Source organism: Schistocerca americana, chromosome 1 (assembly GCF_021461395.2).
Source record: "Schistocerca americana isolate TAMUIC-IGC-003095 chromosome 1, iqSchAmer2.1, whole genome shotgun sequence".
Taxonomy (NCBI): domain Eukaryota; kingdom Metazoa; phylum Arthropoda; class Insecta; order Orthoptera; family Acrididae; genus Schistocerca; species Schistocerca americana.
Window position 1 is genome coordinate 256,858,165 of NC_060119.1, and position 26,833 is coordinate 256,884,997.

Here is a 26,833-nt window from a genome sequence, read left to right on the forward strand (position 1 = left end):
CAAATCGCATTTCTGAAATCGTTCCTTTTCCGCCTACACGGAAACTGCGGCATTCTGAAGTTGTGAACCTCGCTCTGCAAAATATTGCATCTGCGGCTGCTAGAAGAGAGAAATCAGCTAAACGTCCTGGTCGTTTAAAAATCTTGTCAGTTGGTCAGAAGGTGTTAATTAAGTCTCATCGTTTGTCTCACAAAGGAAAGGGCTTATGTCGCAAATTTTTTCTACTTTATAACGGTCCATATAGAGTTCGCAAAATTATTCATGATAACACTGTCGAAGTAGAAACTCTTAAATCTCGACGCATCATATATCCAACGTTAAAATTTTTGTGGAATGACATACTTTTGAGAGACTAGCAGTTACATGTAAACATGCAGAGAATACAAGGATACCGCGACGTGTTTTGGCGGCGGCACATACTCAAAGCAACAGTCGAGTCTGCGCGCCGCACAAGGCAGTCGTTGACCGCAAACAATCACTTCCTACGTCACGCGCCTACAGCTGATCGAGCGCTCAGTGCAAATGCACTGACAGCCGTAAACAAATACACAGTCTAATTTCTCCAAATAAATTCAGTATAAAGCTATAGTGACTTGATAAATTATGTTATTAACGTTCAGTAAATCAGGATACGTTTGTATAAAATATTTAAGAACTTCAGGTAAATTCTGTGTGTGTCCGACGTTAAGAGGACTTGCTATCGAGAAAATTTCAGGAAGAATGTAATTTCGAAGAAAAAAGTAATAAACCAAAATGGTAACTATTAATTGAGTTTATTTTTCAGGTAACATATTTCCACTTAGGTACGTACTTTAGACGTAATTTGCTTCTCGCGATTACGTGATTCATACTTTGTGCTGAATTTCATGTTCTATGAATTTACTTGTGAAGCGACGTGCTTGCGTACATTAACTGATTTTGACAATGTTTTATTAATGAACAGGGTTGTTACTTGTGTATATTATGCATCGCTTGGCTGCTATGCTTTTTCACTGATGTCATATTTTTTTATTATGTGCCTGCTGTGCTTATTTATTTAAGTTATAATTGTCACCTGATTAATTGTGCTGACTGTGGTTATGTATGTAAGTTATACTTTGTGATTTATCTGCTTGCGCCTTCACGTTTACTTATTAAGATTACATATGAACATTTATTTGCTTATGCTGATATGATGCTAATGACCTGTTTATTATGTAAGATACATATTTGCTGCTTTGCTTATGGATTGCATATTTACACATTTCTGTTTTGTTATCATAACTACTCTTTAATTTGGTATATAGAAATGCTGATATACGGTGTACGAACATGGAGTTTGGGTCACACCTTGGTATTAATTACAGATTGTTTGCTTGGCAGAGCCTCGTTGTAGGAATTGTGCTGCATCCACTTGTTGACATTCTGTTCTCCACTGGTATATTTACTCGCTATTGCATGTTTTGCTTACGCTCAGTGCCTTATATTTTTAAAATAAGAAAATGAACTGCTATAATTCGACGAACGACATTAGTACAAGAAACTTCATAGAAGTCACATGAGCTGGAGGTTTTATGGAAGCTGTATAAATTTATGCTAATAGGAAGGAAGCTAACGACATGACATACCAACACTAGGTTTAGAACATTGACAGCTATTACACTGCATTCTTCGTGAGCAATTGAAATAGCAAGTGACACTTGACACAAGAAATTGCTTATGTTTTGCCATAATTCTTGAAGTGGTGTACACACTGAAATATCACGATTATTCACACTTCGTAATCGTACTTACTTACTGAGAGTCATTCAAACCAAAGGCTGTTAGAAGTCACGTATGCATTTCTTTTGTTTAATGATGGACAAGGTAACCAAAATGTATATTATAATTCATAATGAGTAGAAGATTTGGGTCAGATGGATTACACAGAGGTTGTGTGTGGACACTGTGTCTTCGGATTGTATAGGATGATGAATTGAAGTTTGCACTAGGATTTTATCTGTACTTGTTCGAAGAGACTGACTAGAGGAAAGAGTTGTTATGGAAGTGAAATGATATTGGTGCTAAGATTTATATGTATCGACGTATTGAAGAGGTATTATTGAGGCATTGAGATTGTGTGAAGTTGATGATTATAGGAGTTTTGGTGGACAAGAGAAAAGGTAAATGATATTGACGATAAGATTTATATGTATCGACGTAAGAGGTATTATTGAAGTATTAAGATTATGTGATGCTGATGATTATTGGAGTTTTGGTGGATAAGAGGTAAAGTAAGTGAGGAGCATATTTTTTTTGTTGGTTTATATGGAACAAGGAGGATGAAGATGGCAGACTAGAACACTCAAGTAGAAGGAAGATTGTCTACACATACATTTTGTTAAATCACTAAGCAGTATATACTTTTTTTGCATATCTTGGCACACTGACAGTTGTTCAGCAACCGTACATTTTGATCTGGCTTGGCAAACATTGGTCTTGACATGATGACTATGACGTTGACTAACTATTATTGACTGTTATACACTGTTGCCACTACTACTTGATACACATGTCGAACATCAAATCTTTGACAGAATTGTATTTACACAGTTAACACTATTCAATTACACAGTAGCACTAATGTGGACGAAAGATGAGTGAGTGTGTTTTGTGTGTTTTACCCTTCCTAATACCACATAATTGGTACCGACCTATCTCCTAAATATTATTTTACTTGTTGTTGTGGCTTGCACTGACACCCATAAATATTACAGGTTTACTGATATTTGTGTATTGTAATAGTTAATATGAGAATTATCTGATATCATTTGTGTGTTTATTATAATTTGTATGTTTAGTGTAAGAGCATTGATAATAATTTTGTAAAAGCAATTGTGTGTGCATTCAAACTGTTGTTCACACCTGCACCTGTTCAACATTGATGTGTGACACTTAGAAATGTTTAATTTCTGCTGATGAACTGTGTGATTAGTGATAGTGAATATTATGGACTGTTACTTGCACGTTTTCTACACGATTGGTGCCACTAGGACATGTTTAATTTCTGCTGATAAACTCTGATGAACAGTGTGATTAGTGATAGTGAATATTATGGACTGCTGTCTGCACCTGCTCAACATTGCTGGGTGCCACTGATGAAACTGTTTCTACTGACATAATGTCACTTGATGCTGTCTGCACCTGCTCAACATTGCTGGGTGCCACTGATGGACTGTTTCTACTGACATAATGTCACTTGTAGCTGTCTGCACCTGCTCAACATTGCTGGGTGCCACTGATGGACTGCATCTATTGAAATAATGTCACTTGTTGGTGTCTGCACCTGTTCAACATTACTGGGTGCCACAGATGGAACTGCTTCTACTGAAATGAAGTCACTTATTGGTGTCTGCACCTACTTAACATTACTGGGTGCCACTGATGGACTGCTTCTACTGAGATAATGTCACTTGTTGGTGTCTGCACCTGCCTAACATTACTGGGTGCAGCTGATGAAACTGCTTCTACTGAAATGTCACTTGTTGGTGTCTGCACCTGTTCAACATTGCTGGGTGCCACTGAAGGAACTGATTCTACTGAGATGATGTCACTTTATGCTGTCTGCACATGTTCAACATTACTGGGTGCCACAGATGGAACTGCTTCTACTGAAATGATGTCACTTGTTGGTGTCTGCACCTGTTCAACATTACTGGGTGCCACTGATGGAACTGCTTCTACTAAAATGATGTCACTTGTTGGTATTTGCACCTGTTGACCATTGCTGGGTGCTACTGCTGGAACTATCAACTACTTGTTTTTTTGAATCATTGAAAGCATTTTATGTGAACATTTGTATAAACTGATTTTTTTGTGTATTGTGTAAACTATTATGTAAAGTCACATGTATGAAAGAATTTGTATTGCTTACTGTATTTTATATATTAGGTTATTGAAAGGTCAGTGCAAAGCCAAAATTTTCTCTAATTATGTGATATTTACATATTAATATTATCTTTTATTTTTGTCTGTATTTTTGTGGACGAATTTGGTGGTATTTTCACCACCAATGGCAAAAATACCATCAAATTCTGGCCCGTGGAGGAAGGGCATATGAAAGGTGGCTCCACTGAGCCACAGCGCCAGAGATTGCGCCAAAGAGTTTTATTCCGCCGCCTCCACTGGCAGTGCTTGAGATGTGGCAGTAGTCAGTCCTTGTGGAGTAGTAGGAGTCAGTCGTTGTTGAGATGTTGTAGTAGGGAGTGCTTGTTCCATGTTTTATGCAGTTTTCATGGGCTAGACAGCAGATGTTGCTCGAATGGAGATATTATAATGATCAGAGTGCTTTTCGTCAATATATATGAAGGTAAAAAAAATCCCTTTTCTTTTTATTATTTCAATGTCTTAAATAATGCGTCATTACAGGTTCAGTCAACAAAGCATCTGACTTGTGTTCTTGTATTAGAGTGTAATTCTGGTTTTCTTGCGCAATAATAGTATTTCTATTTTTTTTAATTACTTCAGTATAAATGGTATTTAAAATTTCTTGTCTTATTGAAGAAGAACCGTGCCAGATGTGTACGTTGAATCACACTTCCACACACAGAACAATTACACTTGTGTTTTGGTTTCGTAGGTTTTATAGTTGCTGGGGACTTAATTAATTAATTGTGTTAACGGAAATTTTCTTTCATTCTTTGTTGTTATTCTATGCAGTCAGATTGCGTACTAAAACTAGTCAGGGCGAACCGTTTACGAGACCTCGTAATCGGACAGACAGCTACTAAAAATTAAAAAATATTTGCATTATATTTAATTAAGCCCCCATGCACAGTGCAAGTCAGATAATAAGAGATACTGAGTTTGAGCGCAGACAGCCACGGCGCGTGACTGAAAACAATCAGCAAGCAGCGCTAGGAAATGGCTTTGACCAGACTTAACAACTTCAGAGGTCATCAGGCCCCTAGAACTTAGAACTACTTAAACCTAACTAACCTAAGAGCATCACACACATCCATGCCCGAGGCAGGATTCCAACCTGCGACCGTAGCGGTCACGCGGCTCCAGACTGTAACGCCTAGAACCGCTCGGCCATCTCGGCCGACGCGCTAGGAAATGCCGAGGGCCGCGCGCAGGGCCGCAAGTAAAGCCCTTCTCACACGGAGCAAGATTCGCTGTAAGTTTCCTTGCTGGCTCGCGCGACAGCTATCTTGCGGGCTCCGTCGTCTGCTAGCGGGCTACCCTTGCTGGGAACCTTGTAAGATATCCAGGATAGGTCCGGTGCTGTTTTTCTTGTGCGTACGTTGGCCAATCATGGGACGTTTCGTTTGTGACGTCAGACGCGGAAAGCTTGGGCGGGAAGCCTATGTTGATAGTCGCCTTTCTGCTGTTGCGAGGAGCGGTAGGATGTTCTTATAATTATTAAATAATGGCACCGCAGTGGTCCAAGGAAGCGATTGAAGCATTGATATGTACTTACAGGGAAAAACAGTGTCTGTACGTAGTGAAAAGTGCAAACTAATATAATAAACTCTTTCGTGCAGAAGCACTCGAAAGAGTTGCAAGTGCGGTGTGTCTTGTTCGACCATACACGACGAGCAAGGAGTGCTATAGCAAAATGCACAATCTGCGTACTCCATTTAAAGTGGAGTACGCCAAAGTAAAATTATCGAAAAGCAGTTTTTCAAATAGCAATACATCCATTCGTATAAACTTTGCAAAGGATGTACGATCTTCTATCCTATAAAATAAAGTCGTATATAATAGTCATATTTATAAAGTCAAACAGTAATGAAATGATGATACTTTTTAAACAAAAGTAGGTGTTATACGAACTAACCTCAACTCTTTATGAAGCATGGAGAGCACACCTTTTCCAGCGTTTCTCCTCTTAATCCAGTTTTTCGTCCATTCTTTCTTTCTTCTTCTCTCATTAGCATGCATTTCTGCATCGTTTAGCACCAAAACAGCTAATAACGACAGTTTGCTCTGAACATCTGTACCTGAAGCAGCCATCTTCGTTCGATACAACATGCAGCCGATCACAACACAACTAGCTGCCGATCTTGCACCGTGGGAGATCTTCGGCATGGAAGATAGTCGGCTCCTTCCCTGCAAGCCGGCAGGCATGCACGCCATCTCGCCAACTTGCGGCGAACCTTGCTCCGTGTGAGACCAGACCAGCCAGGCCCACGCGGCAAGAAGCTCCCGACACCGAACACTGTTCCAGCAACTCAGTAAGGGTGTTAACAAACGAGAAAGATAAGTGTCTGACTGGATTATACTACGAGTAAAGTTATAGTTTAATCACGATTGCACTTGTAGAGGGTTTTCAGTAAGTTGATATGCCCTAGGAAATAAGTTTCGTTGACAGAGAACTACAGAAAGGGAGCTGTAATTTCTTCCAGGAAAGAATACAATAAACAACTCGCGAGGGTCTTACCATCGGCTGGAGGTCACAACATGCTTAAAAGGGCTGGATAATAGTGATAGCAGAGAGCCCACCAGGTTCTAAAGCAACGTGAAAAACAACCAAATTTAAAAATTGGAGTGTTGGCAGAAGAGCCAACACCGTGTTGCTAGAGGAGGCCGAAATGCACGCTTTTAAGCTCACGTACATTGGCGTGAGGTCTGGAACAAGGTAAAGTAATTATCCTATAAAGAAAAGAACGTAGTTCTTGGAATACTTAACTTTAATCCACAATTGGAGAACATCGCTCTTGTTTACATGCTTCACAAGATAAATATCTATTGATAATAGCGCCTTGCTAGGTCGTAGCAAATGACGTAGCTGAAGGCTATGCTAACTATCGTATCGGCAAATGAGAGCGTATTGGTCAGTGTAGCATCGCTAGCAAAGTCGGCTGTACAACTGGGGCGAGTGCCAGGACGTCTCTCTAGACCTGCCGTGTGGCGGCGCTCGGTCTGCAATCACTGACAGTGGCGACACGCGGGTCCGACGTATACTAATGGACCGCGGCCGATTTAAAGGCTACCACCTAGCAAGTGTGGTGTCTGGCGGTGCCACCACAAAAATTAAACAAACAAACTAGATTAGGCGTAGGGGCCAAATAACAACGCGTGCCGATGACTCAGTGAACATAAATATGAGCGTGTGTACAGACAGTATGCGGAGCGGGAAATCGGCTCACAAGGCTGAGCAGCTAGTTGGGCACAACGTAAGCGAACCAGATCTTTGCCTTCTGCCTAGTCCTGGCGAAGAATAGGACGACCCGGACAGACGTCTTGCCAATCTGCTCCGCGCGTCCGTGCTCTAAGCACTGCTGCTGCCCCCGGTTCCACACTGTGCCAAAACAACCCGTCTACTGCCTGGGCCGCGCTTTTCGGACGTCTTTGCTAGACGCGACTTTAAAGCGACTGCTTTTGAAGACTAGCGAGTCATCGATAACGCTAGCTAAGAGTTATCGATAGTGAGAAGGAGAAATGAACTCCCACTGCTCATTCGCAATTACGGACGGCTGTAGAGGTCCCATGGCTCAATATTCCTGCAGGGCACTTCCAACGACTTGTTACGTCCATTCCACATTGAGCTACTGCACTGTGCCGGAAAAAAGGATGTCCGATACGATATACCTCAATGTATAGCGTGTCTATTGAACGCATTTGTCATTGCTGCTGAGATGTATGACTGCTGTGTTGGTTTTTATCTTGAACACTGTTGTGTCGGGCAAATAATTTTTAGTCAGCGTGTGTGGACAGCCTGTTACTTGCAACCGCAAGATAGAAGTGGCGGTTCAAAGCGAAGATGAATAAACAATTGAATGTATTGTGCGCACGCATTTTTCTAGGTCGCATAAGAATGTGGCGTTTTATGTCGATAGGCATTGTATTGCCTTTTCAGGAGGTGCAGGCTACGAATCGCTCTGAAGCAAATATGGTTTTCATTTTCTTGCGATTTTCTTCAACTCGTTTCGTGCTAATTCAGAAATTTTTTTTCAACAATAGATGACCATTTTCTGTATATGCTCGGGCAACTTCGAAGTCAAGGAAACATTAAAAAATAGCAGACTTCGTAAAAAGCTACATCCATTTCTACAAGCTACGTAGCTAATTAAGGATAATATATTTCATAAATCGAGAAATCATGAAATTTGTGTTCCTTTTAATAAGTTCTGTATCACATTCTGAGGCACAATCAACAAATATTCTAACTTGCAGTACTGTTCGTTCACTATCGAACGAGGTGGCTCAATGTTTACGACTATGGACTGTCATTTGGATGGAGGAAATGTTCAAGTCACAATCCAACCACCCAAACCCAAATAATTTGTGAGGTCTTCAAGTTGATTCATATGGATACAAGGGTGAAATCGTCGTCTTTCTGCAACACAGAAAATGTCTTTGCTTCGGCCATGTGTTCGGATAGGGGGGGGGGGGGGGGGAGACGGCAAGCGCAGCAGATGGTGAGGTAACTGCTACGTACATGTGCTCCATCGGCAATAGTTCCGGAAGCAGTCTAGTGCTGGTTTCCTACTAACACCGTAATGGCCGCGGTACCATACTCCCAACAATATTGCTGTTGTAATCTACAGTCCAAAGATTGGTTTGCTGTAGACAGCTGTCTGAGATCCAGATTTCAGGTTACAAACGTCTCTTTAACACGCATCAGCATGGAGAAAACAACTCTCTGATTCGTGAAGAAATGGTACAGACTCTATGTATGGTAAGTCTCTTGTTACTAGCGACAGATAGAATCAGTATACACTAGAAACTTCAGTCCATGACATTTATGCTATACGACACTCCTGATGATGATCCACATACCAGTTTTCGTTGTGTCTGAAGACAAGGGCAACAAAAAATTAAATCCATCTACTGTAGTTGCAATAACCAGTTCGCAGCACACGACTTCGCGTGATAGGGCAGATCTATTGAGAGTACCATAATTATTTATTTTCATCGTTTTGATGACGTGTCGATTTTTTTTCCGTTGTTCAAGTGCTTTCGAACTATTTTTTCCAAATTTTTGTTTTACAATTATAGAGCCCTGTAACACTAAATCTGCCCTCTCCCACCTGTATACACATAGTAATTTTTAAGATTTGTGTGGATAAGCACTTCATACAAAATATGTTTACATGTGCCTAAGTCGATTTTTATTCCTTTCTGTTGTCAACAGTAGGAATGAGTGCGGAGTGCCAGCCGTTTGCCAACACTTGCTGAAACTGAAGAACTTCAGTTATGCGTGGCTCAGTAAATGTCAATACAATAATACCTCAGGTATACGATAATCACACAAGTAATCTGTAATCTGTGACAATAGACGGTTCACATTATCGCGTTGTTTAATTTTGCGGTTGTCTGTAGCCAAATATATTTGGAAGTGCCTCAGTATTTAAACAAAATGAAATATCATTGCGAAAGTTGACGTACCTGCTATTTGGGATCACATGTATGCATGTGTAGAGACAGTATTGCAGCTTGTTAGAAGTCTGCCGTGACAGGTAAAGAAACGATTACTGTTTGTTTCAGAAGGACAAAGGACATTGTTTCAGGCAGAATCTTAGTTGAAAAATGATGATTGCACACGCCTCTATTACTCCAAAATCTGTTATACAACCGATTTCAGTCGTTAATAGACTATCTTCTTGTGGATGTTGAAATCATAAGCAGATGTGACGAAACTGATAATCATCATAAATAATAATGGCAACAGTCATCTTCTGCATGTGTCTTATGCTTCATCATGAAATTACGTGATGTTATGTCTAATTTTGTTATTGAGTTAAATAGAGAGATTTATTTTGTGCTATGACGCTTAATGATGTTTATGTTTATGTTTATGTTTATGTGTTTATGTGTTGTACCACAAAAAAATGGTTCAAATGGCTCTGAGCACTATGGGACTCAACTGCTGAGGTCATTAGTCCCCTAGAACTTAGAACTAGTTGAACCTAACTAACCTAAGGACATCACAAACATCCATGCCCGAGGCAGGATTCGAACCTGCGACCGTAGCGGTCTTGCGGTTTCAGACTGCAGCGTCTTTAACCGCACGGCCACTTCGGCCGGCTTGTTGTACCACATCTGAGTACTGTTGAAGAGGATGGTCTGTTAACTACAAATGGCTCTGACCACTATTGGACTTAACTTCTGAGGTCATCAGTCCCCTAGAACTTAGAACTACTTAAACCTAACTAACCTAAGGACATCACACACATCCATGCCCGTGGCAGGATTCGAACCTGCGACAGTAGCGGACGCGAGGTTCCAGACTGAAGCGCCTAGAACCGATCGGCCACCCCGGCCGGCGGTCTGTTAACTACTAAAACCGGCTGTATAATAAATTTTGGAACTATATAACTATGTGCAATCATGAGTTTTGAACCGTGCGGGTTTGCTGTGCGATCTGAGGCGTCTTATCACGGTTCGCGCGGCTCTCCCCGTCGGAGGTTAGAGTCCTACCTCGGGCATGGATGTCTGTGGTGTCCTTATGGTAAGTTAGTTTAAGTTAGATTAAGTAGTGCGTAAGCCTAGGGACCCATAGTACTTACCACAAATTTCCAATTTTCATGAGTTTTGAATTCTTTTTGAAAAGCTGTAAATCATCGCCTTCTCAAAATAATGTAGACTACATATACGTGTATATTAATTTAATAATATAAATGTGGGAAATAAGAACATCGTTTATTTTGTTCGCCATGGTCGTTGAAACCATTAGATAGAGTTGGGAGTACCAGGGAGGCAATGTGTGAACCGAACAACTCACAAAGGTCGTGCAGGGAGCGATTTCCTCATCGGATGCGGTAAAATGAGTTTCTGTTTTGTATATTATTTACTCAGTTGTAAAATTTTTTCAGTAATGGGTTAACTACTTGAGCAGCACAGTAGTGTTAATTCACTGTTAAAATTATATTTATCGAAATTTTCGAATGAGGTGGTCGCAAATCTACAAATAGTTTGTTGTTCTACATACTATAAGCCATAAATTAAATTTGATGCCTGCCAAGCCCAATGTGTAGAATAAACATTCAAAGTGCGTATTTCTGACTTGTCTAATTGGTAGACCCTTGCGTAGATAGATTCATCTTGTTTTTAACACTTTTGTTTTTTAGTAATACCATGTTACTTTCTGTTGAATCTACACTACTCATCATCATCATCATCATCATCATTTAAGACTGATTATGCCTTTCAGCGTTCAGTCTGGAGCATAGCCCCCCTTATAAAATTCCTCCATGATCCCCTATTCAGTGCTAACATTGGTGCCTCTTCTGATGTTAAACCTATTACTTCAAAATCATTCTTAACCGAATCCAGGTACCTTCTCCTTGGTCTGCCCCGACTCCTCCTACCCTTTACTGCTGAAGCCATGAGTCTCTTGGGTAACCTTGCTTCTCCCATGCGTGTAACATGACCCCACCATCTAAGCCTGTTCGCCCTGACTGCTACATCTATAGAGTTCATTCCCAGTTTTTCTTTGATTTCCTCATTCTGGACACCCTCCTGCCATTGTTCCCATCTACTAGTACCTGCAATCATCCTACCTACTTTCATATCCGTAACCTCAACCTTATTGATAAGGTAACCTGAATCCACCCAGCTTTCGCTCCCATACAACAAAGTTGGTCGAAAGATTGAACGGTGCACAGATAACTTAGTCTTGGTACTGACTTCCTTCTTGCAGAAGAGAGTAGATCGTAGCTGAGCGCTCACTGCATTAGCCTTGCTACACCTCGCTTCCAGTTCTTTCACTATGTTGCCATCCTGTGAGAATATGCATCCTAAGTACTTGAAACCGTCCACCTGTTCTAACTTTGTTCCTCCTATTTGGCACTCAATCCGTTTATATTTCTTTCCCACTGACATTACTTTCGTTTTGGAGATGCTAATCTTCATACCATAGTCCTTACATTTCTGATCTAGCTCTGAAATATTACTCTGCAAACTTTCAATCGAATCTGCCATCACAACTAAGTCATCCGCATATGCAAGACTGCTTATTTTGTGTTCACATATCTTAATCTCACCCAGCCAGTCTATTGTTTTCAACATATGATCCATAAATAATATGAACAACAGTGGAGACAGGTTGCAGCCTTGTCTTACCCCTGAAACTACTCTGAACCATGAACTCAGTTTACCGTCAACTCTAACTGCTGCCTGACTATCCATGTAAAGACCTTTAATTGCTTGCAAAAGTTTGCCTCCTATTCCATAATCTCGTAGAACAGACAATAACTTCCTCCTAGGAACCCGGTCATATGCCTTTTCTAGATCTATAAAGCATAGATACAATTCCCTGTTCCACTCATAACACTTCTCCATTATTTGTCGTAAGCTAAAGATCTGGTCCTGACAACCTCTAAGAGGCCTAAACCCACACTGATTTTCATCCAATTGCTCCTCAACTAATACTCGCACTTTCCTTTCAACAATACCTGAGAAGATTTTACCCACAACGCTGATTAAAGAGATACCTCTGTAGTTGTTACAATCTTTTCTGTTTCCATGTTTAAAGATTGGTGTGATTACTGCTTTTGTCCAGTCTGATGGAACCTGTCCCGACTCCCAGGCCATTTCAATTATCCTGTGTAGCCATTTAAGACCTGACATTCCACTGTACTTGATGAGTTCCGACTTAATTTCATCCACCCCAGCTGCTTTATTGCACTGCAATCTATTGACCATTTTCTCCACTTCCTCAAACGTGATCCTATTTCCATCATCATTCCTATCCCATTCTACCTCGAAATCTGAAACATTACTGATCGTATTTTCACCTACATTGAGCAACTCTTCAAAATATTCCCTCCATCTGCCCAAGGCATCCACAGGATTCACCAGCAGTTTTCCTGACCTGTCCAAAATACTTGTCATTTCCTTCTTACCTCCCTTTCGAAGACTGCTAATTACACTCCAGAATGGTTTTCCAGCAGCTTGACCCAATGTCTCCAACCTGTTTCCAAAGTCTTCCCAAGATTTCTTCTTCGATGCTGCAATTATCTGTTTGGCTTTGTTTCTTTCTTCAACATAACTTTCTCTGTCTACCTGAGTTCTAGTATGTAGCCATTTTTATACGCCTTCTTTTTCCTTTTACAGGCTGCCTTGACTGTGTCATTCCATCAAGCTGTTTGCTTCCTCCTACTTTTACACACTACTGTTCCAAGACATTCTTTAGCCACTTCTAGTACTGTGTCCCTGTACCTTGTCCATTCCTTTTCCAATGACTGTAATTGACTACATTCAACTAACTGGTACCTTTCTGAGATCGCTGTTATGTACTTGTGCCTGATTTCCTTATCCTGAAGTTTCTCCACTCTTATCCTCCTACATATGGACCTGACCTCCTGCACTTTCGGCCTCGCAATCCCAATTTCACTGCAGATTAAGTAATGAACAGTGTCATCAAAGAATCCCCTGAATACACGTGTGTCCCTCACAGCCTTGCTGAATTCCTGATCTGTTATTATATAGTCAATGACAGATCTGGTTCCCCTGCTTTCCCAAGTATACCGGTGAATGTTCTTATGTTTAAAAAAGGAGTTTGTGATTACTAAGCCCATACTGGCACAGAAATCCAAGAGTTGCTGCCCGTTCCTGTTGGCCTCCATATCCTCTCCAAATTTACCCATAACCTTTTCGTACCCTTCTGTTCGATTTCCAATCCTGGCGTTAAAATCACCCATGAGCAGAACACTGTCCTTGTCCTTTACTCTAACAACTACATCACTGAGTGCCTCATAAAAACTATCCATCTTATCTTGATCAGTCCCTTCACAATGCGAATATACTGACACAATCCTAATTTTCTTGCTAGACACTGTCAAATCTATCCACATCAGTCGTTCGTTTACATACCTTATTGGAACTACGCTGGGTTCCATTTCTTTCCTGATGTAAAGCCCTACGCCCCATTGTGCTATTCCTGCTTTGACTCCTGACAAGTAGACCTTGTATTCTCCCACTTCTTCTTCTTTCTCACCCCTTACCCGAATGTCACTATCAGCTAAAACGTCCAGCCCCATCTTACTTGCAGCCTCTGCCAGCTCTACCTTCTTCCAAGAGTAGCCCCCATTGATATTAATAGCTCCCCATCTCATTACCATTTATTTGCCAAGTCGTATCTTAGGAGTCCCTGGTTTGTCAGTTAGAGGTGGGACTCCGTCACCTCCAAAGGTCCGAGGCATTTTGCTCTGATTGTTGCCAGCATCATATTTAAAGTACCAGGGAAGCAGGTTGCTAGCCTTACTTGCCCCGAGTCCCATTGGGTTTTACCCCTAACGGCTGAGGGACTAACCGGTGGATTTGGTAGTCTTTGCCGTATGAGCACAAAGGTGACCACGACTCAGAATATGTCCGAGATGCCCAGCCTTATTCCAAAGTAACTGGTATCCCGACTGCCGGGACCACTTACTTGGCCACTCATACGTTGCCCGTGGTTCATGAACTAGGACGTGACTACAGGAACCCACACCATGAACCACTACTGGCCATTAAAATTGCTACACCAAGAAGAAATGCAGATGATAAACGGGTATTCATTGGACAAATATATTATACTAGAACTGACATGTGATTACATTTTCACGCAATTTGGGGTCATAAATCCTGAGAAATCAGTACCCAGAACAACCACCTCTGGCCGCAATAACGGCCTTGATACGCCTGGGCATTGAGTCAAACAGAGCTTGGATGGCTTGTGCAGGTAGAGCTGCCCACGCAGCTTCAACACGATACCACAGTTCATCAAGAGTAGTGACTGGCGTATTGTGACGAGCCAGTTGCTCGGCCACCATTGACCAGACGTTTTCAATTGGTGAGAGATCTGGAGAATGTGCTGGTTAGGACAGCAGTCGAACATTTTCTGTATAGAGAAAGACCCGTACAGGACCTGCAACATGCGGTCGTTGCGTTATCATGTTGAACTGTAGGGTTTCGCTGGGATCGAATGAAGGGTAGAGCCACGGGTCGTAACACATCTGAAATGTAACGTCCACTGTTCAAAGTGCCGTCAATGCGAACAAGAGGTTACCGAGACGTGTAACCAATGGCACCCCATACCATTACGCCGGGTGAGACGCCAGTATGGCGATGACGAATACACGCTTCCAATGTGCGTTCACCGCGATGTCGCCAAACACGGATGCGACCATCATGACACTGTAAACAGAATCTGGATTCATCCGAAAAAATGACGTTTTGGCATTCGTGCACCCAGGTTCGTCGTTGAGTACACCATCGCAGGCACTCCTGTCTGTGATGTAGCTTCAAGGGTAACTACAGCTCTGGTCTCCGAGCTGATAGTCATGCTGCTGCAAATGTCGTCGAACTGTTCGTGCAGATGGTTGTTGTCTTGTAAACGTCCCCATCTGTTGACTCAGGGATCGAGACGTGGCTGCACGATCCGTTATAGCCATGCGGATAAGATGCCTGTCATCTCGACTGCTAGTGATACGAGGCCGTTGGGATCCAGCACGGCGTTCCGTATTACCCTCTTGAACCCATCGATTCCATATTCTGCTAACAGTCATTGGATATCCACCAACGCCAGCAGCAATGTCGCGATACGATAAACCGCAATCGCGATAGGCTACATTCCGACATTTATCAAAGTCGCAAACGTGATGGTACGTACGTATTTCTCCTCCTTACACGAGGCATCGCAACAACGTTTCACCAGGCAACTCCGGTCAACTTCTGTTTGTGTATGAGAAATCGATGGGAACCTTTCCTCATGAGAGCACGTTGTAGGTGTCGACACCGGCGCCAACCTTGTGTGAATGCTCTGAAAAACTATTCATTTGCATGTCACAGCATCTTCTTCCTGTTAGTTAAATTTCGCGTCTGTAGAATGTCATCTTCATGGTGTAGCAATTTTGATGGTCAGAAGTGTCTATTTCAGGTCTTAGTAACGCTTCAATGGCAAATTTATATACAAGACAGAAACTAGGCAAAAAGTTTCAATCCTTGCAGACACTCTGATGTGGAACATATGTGATGCACCATAAACTATCATATTTACTTGCTGAAGATTCTTGCGTGTGTCATAGGTTCCCAGACTATTAACAAAAAGACAGTCACATATGGTACAGTCTAAAACTTTCTAGCCGGTCTTGGTGGCCGAGCGGTTCTAGGCACTTCAGTCTGGAACCACGCGACTGCTACGGTCGTAGGTTCGAATCCTGCCTCGGGCATGGATGTGTGTGATGTCCTCTGGTTAGTTAGTTTTAAGTAGGTCTAAGTTCTAGGGGACTGATGACCTCAGATGTTAAAACATTCTAATTTCTCTCATCTTGTATTCTACGGCTAATGTTATACCTGTGGACTGGAAGTGGCAACTACTTTCCTAAATTAATTTTAACTTCTTCGTTCAACTCCTGATGTAAAATGAAAATCTGAGTATTCGGGACAAAAGATCGATGAGACGGAGGGATTCAGTAATTACAATCTCACCGCCGTTACTTAAAAATCCTCTGAGACGCTTTTCAGATACTTCCGTCACGCGACCTTGTTGTTTTATTGTAGCATTCTGGGCCTAAACATCGCCTTCTACTGACTTCTGGTGTCTTGTATGTGATACTGAAAGCTTAGAGGCACAGCAACGCGCAAACGTTAAACAGCGCAGAGACGTCGGTTTACATCGCGCTTACAAGGGGGCCGCGCCTACTTATCACCACTGTCTTCGTTGGTTCGGGTTGGGTTGTTTGGGGGAAGAGACCAAACAGCGAGGTCATCGGTGTTATCGGATTAGGGTAGGACGGCATTTGCCTGGAACGATTTAGGGAAATCGCGGAAAACCTAAATCAGGATGGGCGGGCGCGGTTTTGAACCGTCGCCATCCCAAATGCGAGTCCAGTGTGCTAACCACTGCACCATCTCTCTCGTCCCCGGTTTTCTTTCTGTGGAGAAGTTGAAGGGCCATGGTATGGTGCTTCGACGACCAATCCACCTGTCATGAAATATGCTATTCAATACCTCTTCAACCGCACGCGAGCTATGTGCCGGACACCCATCATGTTGGAAGTACATTGCCATTCTGTCATGCAGTGAAACATCTTGTAGTAACATCGGTAGGACAATACGTAGGAAATCAGCATTGCACCATTTAGATTGCCATCTATCCGGCGAACGGTCCGGACACTTGGATGATGTCGTCCAGGATACCGAGCAGCATACATAGCGCACGCCCGTTGGGCATTTTGATCGCAATAGCCATACATCAACACGATATCGATCTTTTCCGCAAGTGGTAAACGGTCCCTTTTAACACGGGTAATGTATCACGATGCAAATACCGTCCGCACTGGCGGAATGTTACGCGATAATACGTTCTTATACGTTTGTGACTATTAGAGTGCCATCTATCACAAGGCGAAATATGTGGTCCAACTAAAACATTCATATTACTTTCGTACTACACGAATGTGTAATAAAAAATGGGAGTTCCTATTAAAAAAAGAAACGGAGTTGATATCCGTTTGACCTATGGCAGCGCCATCTAGTGGGCCAACTATTGTGCCATCTGGTTTCCCCCCTTCAAGCTAGACGAGTTTCGTTCTTTGTAGTTTTTTTCATTTGACGCTTATTTCGTGAAATATTTGGCCCGGTCACTATCAATGGACCACCCTGTATATGCTCCTGGATTCGCCTTATAAACCAGTATCTGATTTCGAAATATCTGTCTGACCATCAGGTAATCTAACTGAAATCTTCCCGCATCGCCCGGCCATTTCCAAATATACCTCCTCCTCTTGTGATTCTTAAACAGATTATTCGCTATTACTAGCTGAAATTTATTACAGAGCTCAGTTATTCTTTCTTCTCTCTCACTGATTGTCCCAAGCCCATATTCTCCTGTAATCTCTTCTTCTACTCCTTCCCCTCCAACTGAATTCCATTCTCCCATGACTATTACATTTTCATACCCCTTTATGTACTGTGTTACCCTCATACACTTTTTCTGTCTCTTCATCTTCAGCTTGCGTCGTCGACGTGTGTGTCCTGTTGTCGGTGTTGGTTTGCTGTCGATTCTGATACGAGCCACCCTATCACTGAACTGTTCACAGTAACACACTCTCTGCCCTACCTTCCTTTTCATAAGGAATCCGACTCCTATTATATCATTTTCTGCTGCTGTTGATATTACCCTACACTCATCAGACCAGAAGTTCCTGTCTTCTTTCCCTCTTCACTTCACTGACCCCTACCTTATCTGGATTGAGCCTTTGCATTTCCCTTTTCAGATTTTTTAGCTTCCATACCACGTTCAAGCCTCTGACTTTCTATGCCCCTTCTCGTAGAACATTATTCTTTCGTCGGCTGTTCAATCTTTTTCTTATGGTCACCTTCCCCCTTGGCAGTACCCTCCCGAAGATCGAATGGGGGCTATACCTTAATCTTTTGCCAATGGAGAGATTCAGTTTCAGGCCACATGCCCTTTGGATACACGTTACGTGTCTTTAATGCTGTGGTTTCCATTGCTTTCTGCGTACTCATGCTGTTGATCACTGCTGATTAATCCGCCTTCAGGGGCAGTTTTCCACGACAAGGACCAGAGAGTTCCCCGAATCTCTGTCCGCTCCTCCAACCTCTTTGACAAGGCCGTTGGCAGAGTGAGGGTGACTTCTTATGTCGGAAGTCTCCCGGCCGCCAATGCCGATTATTAATCTAAATTTAAGCGGGGGCGGGTTTCGAACTCGGAATCGAGGATGTTTTGATTAGTAATCAAAGAATCTGCCCCTAGACCACGGGTGTAGCCTCTTGTTAATGGTAAGTTCGATAAATAACAGAGTGTTACAGAGATGTTTCGTGAACTAGGACGGGAATCCCGAGGGCAGACGATGTTCTTTCCGCCAAATGCTATTGAAAAAATTTAAAGAATAGGCATGTGCAGGAGGTTGCACAACGATTCCACTGCCGTCAGTGTATTGTGGGTAATAAATGAATAGGTTAAGTTGAGTTGTCTTTGTCAGGGAAAATTATGTAGGTCAGTGTTTAAATGATAACAATAACTGAAGAGTTACTTTCACCTGGCGACCCTTAGCCGAGGATACTTCACTCATCTGATTTCTTTGTAGTTTGAATAATTAGTGCCTGATTAGAAATTAGTTATTGTTTACTAATAGCATGTAATTGTATGTATCGAATTTCCTTTGTAGTTGTAGTTTCTTATTGTTGTACTGTATCGTCATGAGCAAAGTACTTGTGTCACACATGTAGGATTGCATTAAGTATCTTGCAGTCCCTTTTGTAACAGATTAGATATTTATTATTTTCAGTGCAATATTAGTGTTTCTTCTTATTTCTGCTTTTCAAATTGTTTCTTGTGTGTTATTGTGTTAAATAGTGTGATAATCATGGCTAGTGGGAAGCGTAACAGTAGACTGCAAAGCAAATGGTTGAAATGGCTCTGAGCACTATGGGACTTAACTTCTGAGGTCATCAGTCCCCTAGAACTTAGAACTACTTAAACCTAACTAACCTAAGGACATCACACACATCTATGCCCGAGGCAGGATTCGAACCTGCGACCGTAGCGGTCGCGCGGCTCCAGACTGTAGCGCATAGAACCGCTCGGCCACTCCGGCCGGCACTGCAAAGCAAATTGAGAAATCACAGTGACAGGGGAGCGTAGCTTGTTAGTACCACCTAGTAACGAACTGACTGTTGTTTAAGACAGTAATTTGGTAATATTGCATAGGGACATGGACCAGACAGTAAATTGTGGGGTAGGGATTGAAACAATCAGTGAACAGGGAACCATTGATGATCGGTCGGTCGGTAACAGTTCGCCTCAGGAATACAAAATAATAGAACAAAATCTTGCAAATACCGTAAATTCAGGTTTTGCATCAATACGCTTTTCTCAATTAAGTCAAGACTCACTCTCTGCTTTTCAAAATCCGAATATTGCCGGTGCAAAATCAATGACGAAAAACACAATGGAACGTGTTTAAGTCACTAATTCATTGTTATTTCAATTACTTCAGAAACATGGTCAAACAGACCAAAAGCTTCAAAAGATAGACACAATGGAACAAAATAAGAAACAGAGTAACAACTTCAAAAGTTAGACACAACTGACGAAATTAAACAAAAACTTGAACAAACAATGTGAAGATTTAACCTCTGAGATACACAAAACTGAATCGAAATATAAAAACATTTATGAAGACCTAAAAATACAAATTTGTGAGCATTTTCAGCCTATTTTTTCTCAACAGGAAGACACATTATAGAACCACGAAGCAGCAATAAAACAAACGAAGACCATTGTACACAAAAATCATGACATCTTGCAGGCTAAAACTGACTCTGTTGCATCTACCGATATGGTTGCACAACTTGTAAAAAATCAGGAAAACTTAAAAGGACACAGTATATAAGATTATGACAAATAGACACGCTAAAACGTGGTTCAGAGAAACACACGGAGGAAATCAGCACGTTAATTAAAAAAATTGCCGAACTTTACTATCAGTTAACCAATTTATCTACGAAGGTAGATGATGACTTTAATGATACAAGACCGGTAGCTTTTACTGACGCAGAGGAGTACGAGGAAATGAGGAAATTTAAAGAGAGTCAGAAACAAATTAATACGCAACACAAAAGAGAAGTACCGTTAAGTACAAGATCACTAGGCATAGGTGATACAAGAATTACATATTCACGCACCGGCATGAGAAAAGGGATTTAGAAAAGTCACACAGTAATAATACATGGTATTTTCGAGATCTTGAAAGGAGTCGGCAAGATGCACCTTGACATGGAACCGCCGACACGACGTAACAATGACCGATTTGCGACTTGCCGACACGATGACATTGACTATAAGGTCTTCATCACGACACGTACGTTTCAAACATTCAAGAATTCTAGTAATGACATACATCCGCAAGCTTGACTTCATTAATTTTCTCTTTGTTTCCCTCCTAATTGGTCATTAGAACATAGTTTATAATTTGTGTGCTTTATGTGTGGTTATTTAGAAAATCAACCAGCTGTATGAATGCTATCGGTTATTCGCGACTGTCACAGTGAAGGATATTTTTATCATGCCTTCTTTTCTGCTTATTGGTCTCAGGCTACACAAGATTGAGCGAAACACAGTATTATAATGAAGAAGCACTACGAACAGTCTGAATTTTACAGCCCTGTGAAATAGTTTGAAGACATCACACAAGATTCAGTATCTGTCAAACCTTTACAGCCCCTCGGAACTTATTCACATTTGCTTAATTAAACTGCCTGAACACTTAAGACATATTATTTTGGCTGGACGTTGTAAAGAAGATATCGAAGCTTTTCAGGGACTTTTGCAAGAACTGGAAATCGACATGAACAATGGCATGAAAACAGGAAGATAACGACAGTTACAGGTTATATCCCGCACAATTTCGTGATGACAGAAAAAATAACCATACACACAAGTTCACCATCATAACGTAAATCGTGGCCAAAACAGACATCTCACATATGACAACCAATAGAAAACAATAATTACAGAGACAGATAACATTTCCGTGCAATTGACTATAACAGAGACAACCACAGAAATAGACAATATGAGAACCAGAATAATTATTAACAAGGGAGACAAAATAACTTCAGACACAAGATCCCACCCTATAATTAAGATTCCAGGAGAAATTCTCCACCACTTAATCGACAAGAAAGAAACTACAGAAATTACCGACAAGACGGCAGATGCTATAGCCATGATAACAGACATGAATTTAATCAGAACTGGCGTGATTCAAATTGGGCAGGGCACTCTCTACAAGTTTACATTGTAGAAATTATATCTCCAAATCCCAGTAAAGACGTGCGACAACAAAGAGATAATAGACAATGACTCATACTGCATACTTATGAGGCTGACCACATAGCTGTCATGGCTTTCAGTTATGTGAAAACGGAAGACATAAGGGACATTTTACTCCAGGAACATCACATGAAACAGAACAATACTGTATATCCTGCAATTCACATCACAACAAATAACATAAAATTTTCGGCAGTGCTCGACTCCAGCAGTCCTATTTCGGTAATTAGTGAAACAGCTTTCAGTAAATGCAACAAATCGAATGATTGTCACACATTTCCTTTGCGTAAAATTAAACTACAAGGTGCAATTTTAGGAAAAAGTGTAGATGTACACCAGCAAACTAACTCAGAATTCTTTTGTCAAAGCACAGATTTATTACGAATTTTCATATTGTTCTATTATTGCCGACGGAGATCATATTAGATGTAGATTTTTTGAATGAGTATAAAGCAATTTTAAACTTTCACGATGCTGGAATAAGTTTATAGAAAGGAGGTAAGTCAATAGCTTTGAAATTTGAAGATTGACTTTCAAACCATGACAAGGAAATCACTTGACTTTATCTTTTGTCAGATCACAGTTTGGAGCTTTCGACGGAATTCGATGCTAATGATCACGTTGCAAGTACTAACAGGGATGATATGACGTATTAGATACTAAACAGATGACACTATCTTACTGTGAGTACATTTTCGCTTGTTAGTTGCACGATTATGTCACGACTATAATGCCTACATTCCTGTAACCTACACTGCAAATGAGATTTTACTGCAGCTTTTTGGTTAACTTGAGAAAAAATAATTTTTTTATTTGCAGTACTTTCTGAGAGGTCACAGATGACACAGTATCTGGTTAGTTTGACAGCTACACGATGAAATTACGACGCTACTAATGAGTGACACAATTTTCATGATTGCTTTTAAGCTGTACCTGTTTTATGTCTGCACAGTTTTTCTACCTTCTTCTGGAAGGTAAAACTTGTTCTGGTAGTGACTTTTGTGGCATGGCTCAATGAGGCAGTTATTTTCGTAACACAATATATGTTACAGTACAGTACTTTCAAGGTCACGGTAATGAACGTAATAACTACAACATTAATTCGCATAGCACTTTACTTTTTTGTATGACGAGGTAAGTACAGTAGAACCCCTCTAATCCGACCTTGGATGGTCCGTCACTCAGGTTAGTCCGACCATGCTCAGGCTCGCGAGTAGAGATGGGTAGTTCGCGAACAAACGGGTGCAAAGGAACGGTTCACCAAGATGAACGAAAGGACCGAGGAAGGAATTCCAAGGAACGATCGGTTCATAGTTCACTTCGGTCGCGGCGGTCTACTTATAGTTCTCGGGAACGAGGAACGATCGGTTCATAGTTCACTTCGCTCGCGGCGTTCTACTTATAGTTCCCGGGAACGAGGAACGATCGGTTCATAGTTCACTAGTTCACTTCGGTCGCGGTTGTCACTTCGGCAGTTCTCGTTGCAGCCTCGGTCGCGTGCTCGTCTCAGTCTCGCTCTCCCTCGGCCGCACTCGTTCTTCGCATGACCACCTGTCTCAGTTCCACTGCCGACTGCTCCTAGTTAGCTCAGTATCCAGTTGTTCGTTTCGTTCACTGTGCTCGCCCATTTTACATGTGTTCCAAACTGTTCTTCCACTTGGGTCTGGCTATTCAGCGTCCACGACCGATAATCAAGAAGTATTTTATAGTTACGTAAATTACATATAAATCACGTTGTAAGTAATAGGTACGTCTTTTCAGGTAACAAAAGGGCATATCAGCTCACTTCATTATATCGATGAACAGCAGCAGACTTACTTATAACAAGGCAAGTTTTTTTTGTTATTCATATATTTTTTGGTTTCATCAACTTGATTCAGCTACTAACTTTCAATAATTTGCTTAATTTTTAGTGTAAGAAAATTCATATAAAACGATTTTCGTGTATCTTCCATATGCAAAACATTACATTTAGGAAGGCTCTAATTATTTTTAAGTTTGGTTGTTTCCAATTTGCATTACCTGCTAGTTTGGTTTCTTTGAAGAAAAAAAAAAAAGTAGGTTGTGGGTCATTTTGGCTCAGTAGCAAAAGCGGTGCTTCTCCATTTGAAAAGACATAGATTTCCATAAAATCGTATATACTTATTATCTCAAAAAAATTTGTTCAGAAGGAGCTTTCAAACCAAAAACTTTATTACTGCTATTTATTATTATTATTGCTGCATTAACTTTAATAATGCAACATAAAAACCTAACTTTTACCAAGCGTGTGAGGCAAGTATGATGAGAAAACCACATTTTATTTTATGCGTCCACAAAGTCTACTTCGCCTACGAACTCTGAGACAACGTGAAGTATATATAGAGTGTAAACGATTATTGTTTACAACGTAGCATAGCTATGTAGTGGAAGTCGAAACGAAGAATTTTGTACAAGACACTTGTGGTCTATTAAGTTAGGAAACAGCCACCAACAGGCTTACAAGACTACATGTGCTATAGCCCATGCGCGTCGCGTGAGATTTTCATGTTCTCTTCTCCAGCTCTCTACACATCGTCATCGATTGTTTAGCCATTGTTGCTTGCATTTGCTTGTTATTTCTTCACTGCCTAATTATTACATGTTTGTCTGTTTGTTATATCTGCTCGTAACGGGCAACACATCGTCCGTAATTGGCGAGCAGTCTGTACTCGGGGCCGGTTTTCCGTGCGCCACCCTATATTATTTCCCTGCGATCAGCCACGCAACGCTACAGTTGGCTAAACGAGAGGTTCTGCAGAATCACAGAAATTACTTCTAAAAGTGTGTAAGAATTCTGTAATGAATAAAAACTCTATACTCCCAGGGGGGAGGCAAGTACCCCCACTTGGTGCCCTCCATCCTTCAGTCACCTACACTACTAGTTTTCAGTTCTTCATAAGAACCATATACAAAGCACAAATGAACGGTGAACGAGTAAAAGTGAACGGTTCCAAAACAGAACGATCAACAGTGAACTAGTTCCCAAGGATGAACGAGTTTGCCCATCTCTACTCGCGAGCCTGTGCCGACTTGTCACTGACTGGACGTTTGTCGGGCCATTGTTGCAGTGTCTATCGCTGTGCACGTTGTTATACTGTACGTTATTGTGCAGTTTTATACTTTGTTGGGATTAAAAAACGTCGTTATTTGCTTTGTTCCGTGTTCCCTATATTACTTATTACTGTAGATTCATTGTGTGTACAGTTGTCTGTTTTTCAACATGTCTGGATTCAAATGTAAACATGTAACTCTTTCACTAATTGAAAAATTAGCAGTGCAACAAAAACTGGACGAAGAAAGAAACGCTACAAAAAATGCTATACAGTTACAATTGATGGTGAAAACACGCTGAAGAATCGCAAAACACTAAAAAAGCCTAAACTTGAACTACTTGATAACGGATTGTGGATATGGTTTTGTCAAGAAAAAAGGAAAGGAACTGCAATATCCGGGTCAATTCTCAAAGAAAATAACTGGAAGCAGAAAGCAAATTTCCAGCCAGTGCAGGCTGGATTGATCGTTGCAAAACTCGTCATGGTGTCCGGTTTGTTTCTATTTCTGGTGAAAAACTATCTGCCGATGGCGCAGCTGCTAAGGAGTTTTCTCTTAAGTTTTAAGAAATTGTAGAAGAAAATGAACTGTTACCCTGCAGAGTGTATAACATCGACGAGGCAGGGCTGAACTTCAAATGTTGCCAACAAAAACGCTCGCAGCCTCAAATAAATCTGTTGTAGGAACGAAACTTATAAAAGATAGAATAACAGTCATTCCTTGTAGCAACGCAGATGGTACCCACAAGGTCCCCTTGTTCGTCATTGGCAAATTTAAGAAGCCAAGGGCATTCAAAAATATAAACTTATCTTCCTTGCCTGGTTTATTACCGCAATCAAAAATCTGCTTGGATGGACTGCAACCTTTTTAAATCCTGGTTTTTCGACGAGTTTGTCCCATCGGTCGAAAAAGACTTGAAGCAAAAAAATCTGCCTGTTCGTGCTCTACTGATGTTGGATAACGTACCATCAAATCCAACCGAAGAAGATGTAGTGAAAGGGGACATAAAAGCTTTCTGTCTGCCTCCTAATGTGACTTCACTCATCCAAACATGGATCAGGGCGTTATCGAATGGTTAAAAAGGCTATATCGCAGAAAGTATATCAGCTCAATCTTGGAAAAATCTGAATGAGGTCATAACTTATTTGAGGCAATGAAATCCCTGAACATCAAAGATGCTATCTACACAATCGCTGCAGCATGGGATGAACCGAAACCTGACACACTACGGAAATCGTGGCGTAAGCTTTGGCCTCAAGTTATGACTGAAAATGAGCATACCGAAAATGAGCAAAACAACGACGCACTGGAAATCGTTAAGGATCTGCAAACTCTAGAGCCGAACGTCCCTGCCAATGAAGTTGAAAAGTAGATCAACGAATGTGACAAAGACTGTGACACTTTTGAAGAGCTCAAAGACGACCAGATTGTTGCCGCAGTTAGCCGGGAAACTGTGAATGAGGACACGGACGGCGAAGACAAACCCACCACACAACGATGCAAAAAACGCTTTTGACATCGCCCTTCAATACATCGAGCAGAATCGAGCTTCATCTCCAATGGACGTTTTGTGGATGAAAAAATGGAGGTACACTGCAGCTAAATCTAGAATAACATCTGCTAAACAAAAATGTATCACTGACTTTTTTTCCAAGCAATTTGTTTTCGTTTTTAATGTAAAAACAAGGCATACAGTATAATCATTTCTTAGTTCATACATAAAGTAGTTTATATCTTTGTAAAAAATTTCTTCTTTATATACAGTGCGATAAACATTTCTTAGTTTACAGTTAATATCGTTTATACGTTATTAAGTACAGTACAGGACTGTAATTTGTTTGTCGTTTTTCCTTTTAAAACCAATACATATTATAGTCTGTGTAGACGTTTTTTAGTTAATATATTGTTTAACACTTTGTAAAAGAACATCTTTTTATATTACAGTAGACGTCTTTTAGTTCTTAAATAGTTTAATTTTTGTACTAAATGTCTTTTATATTTTTTGCAATA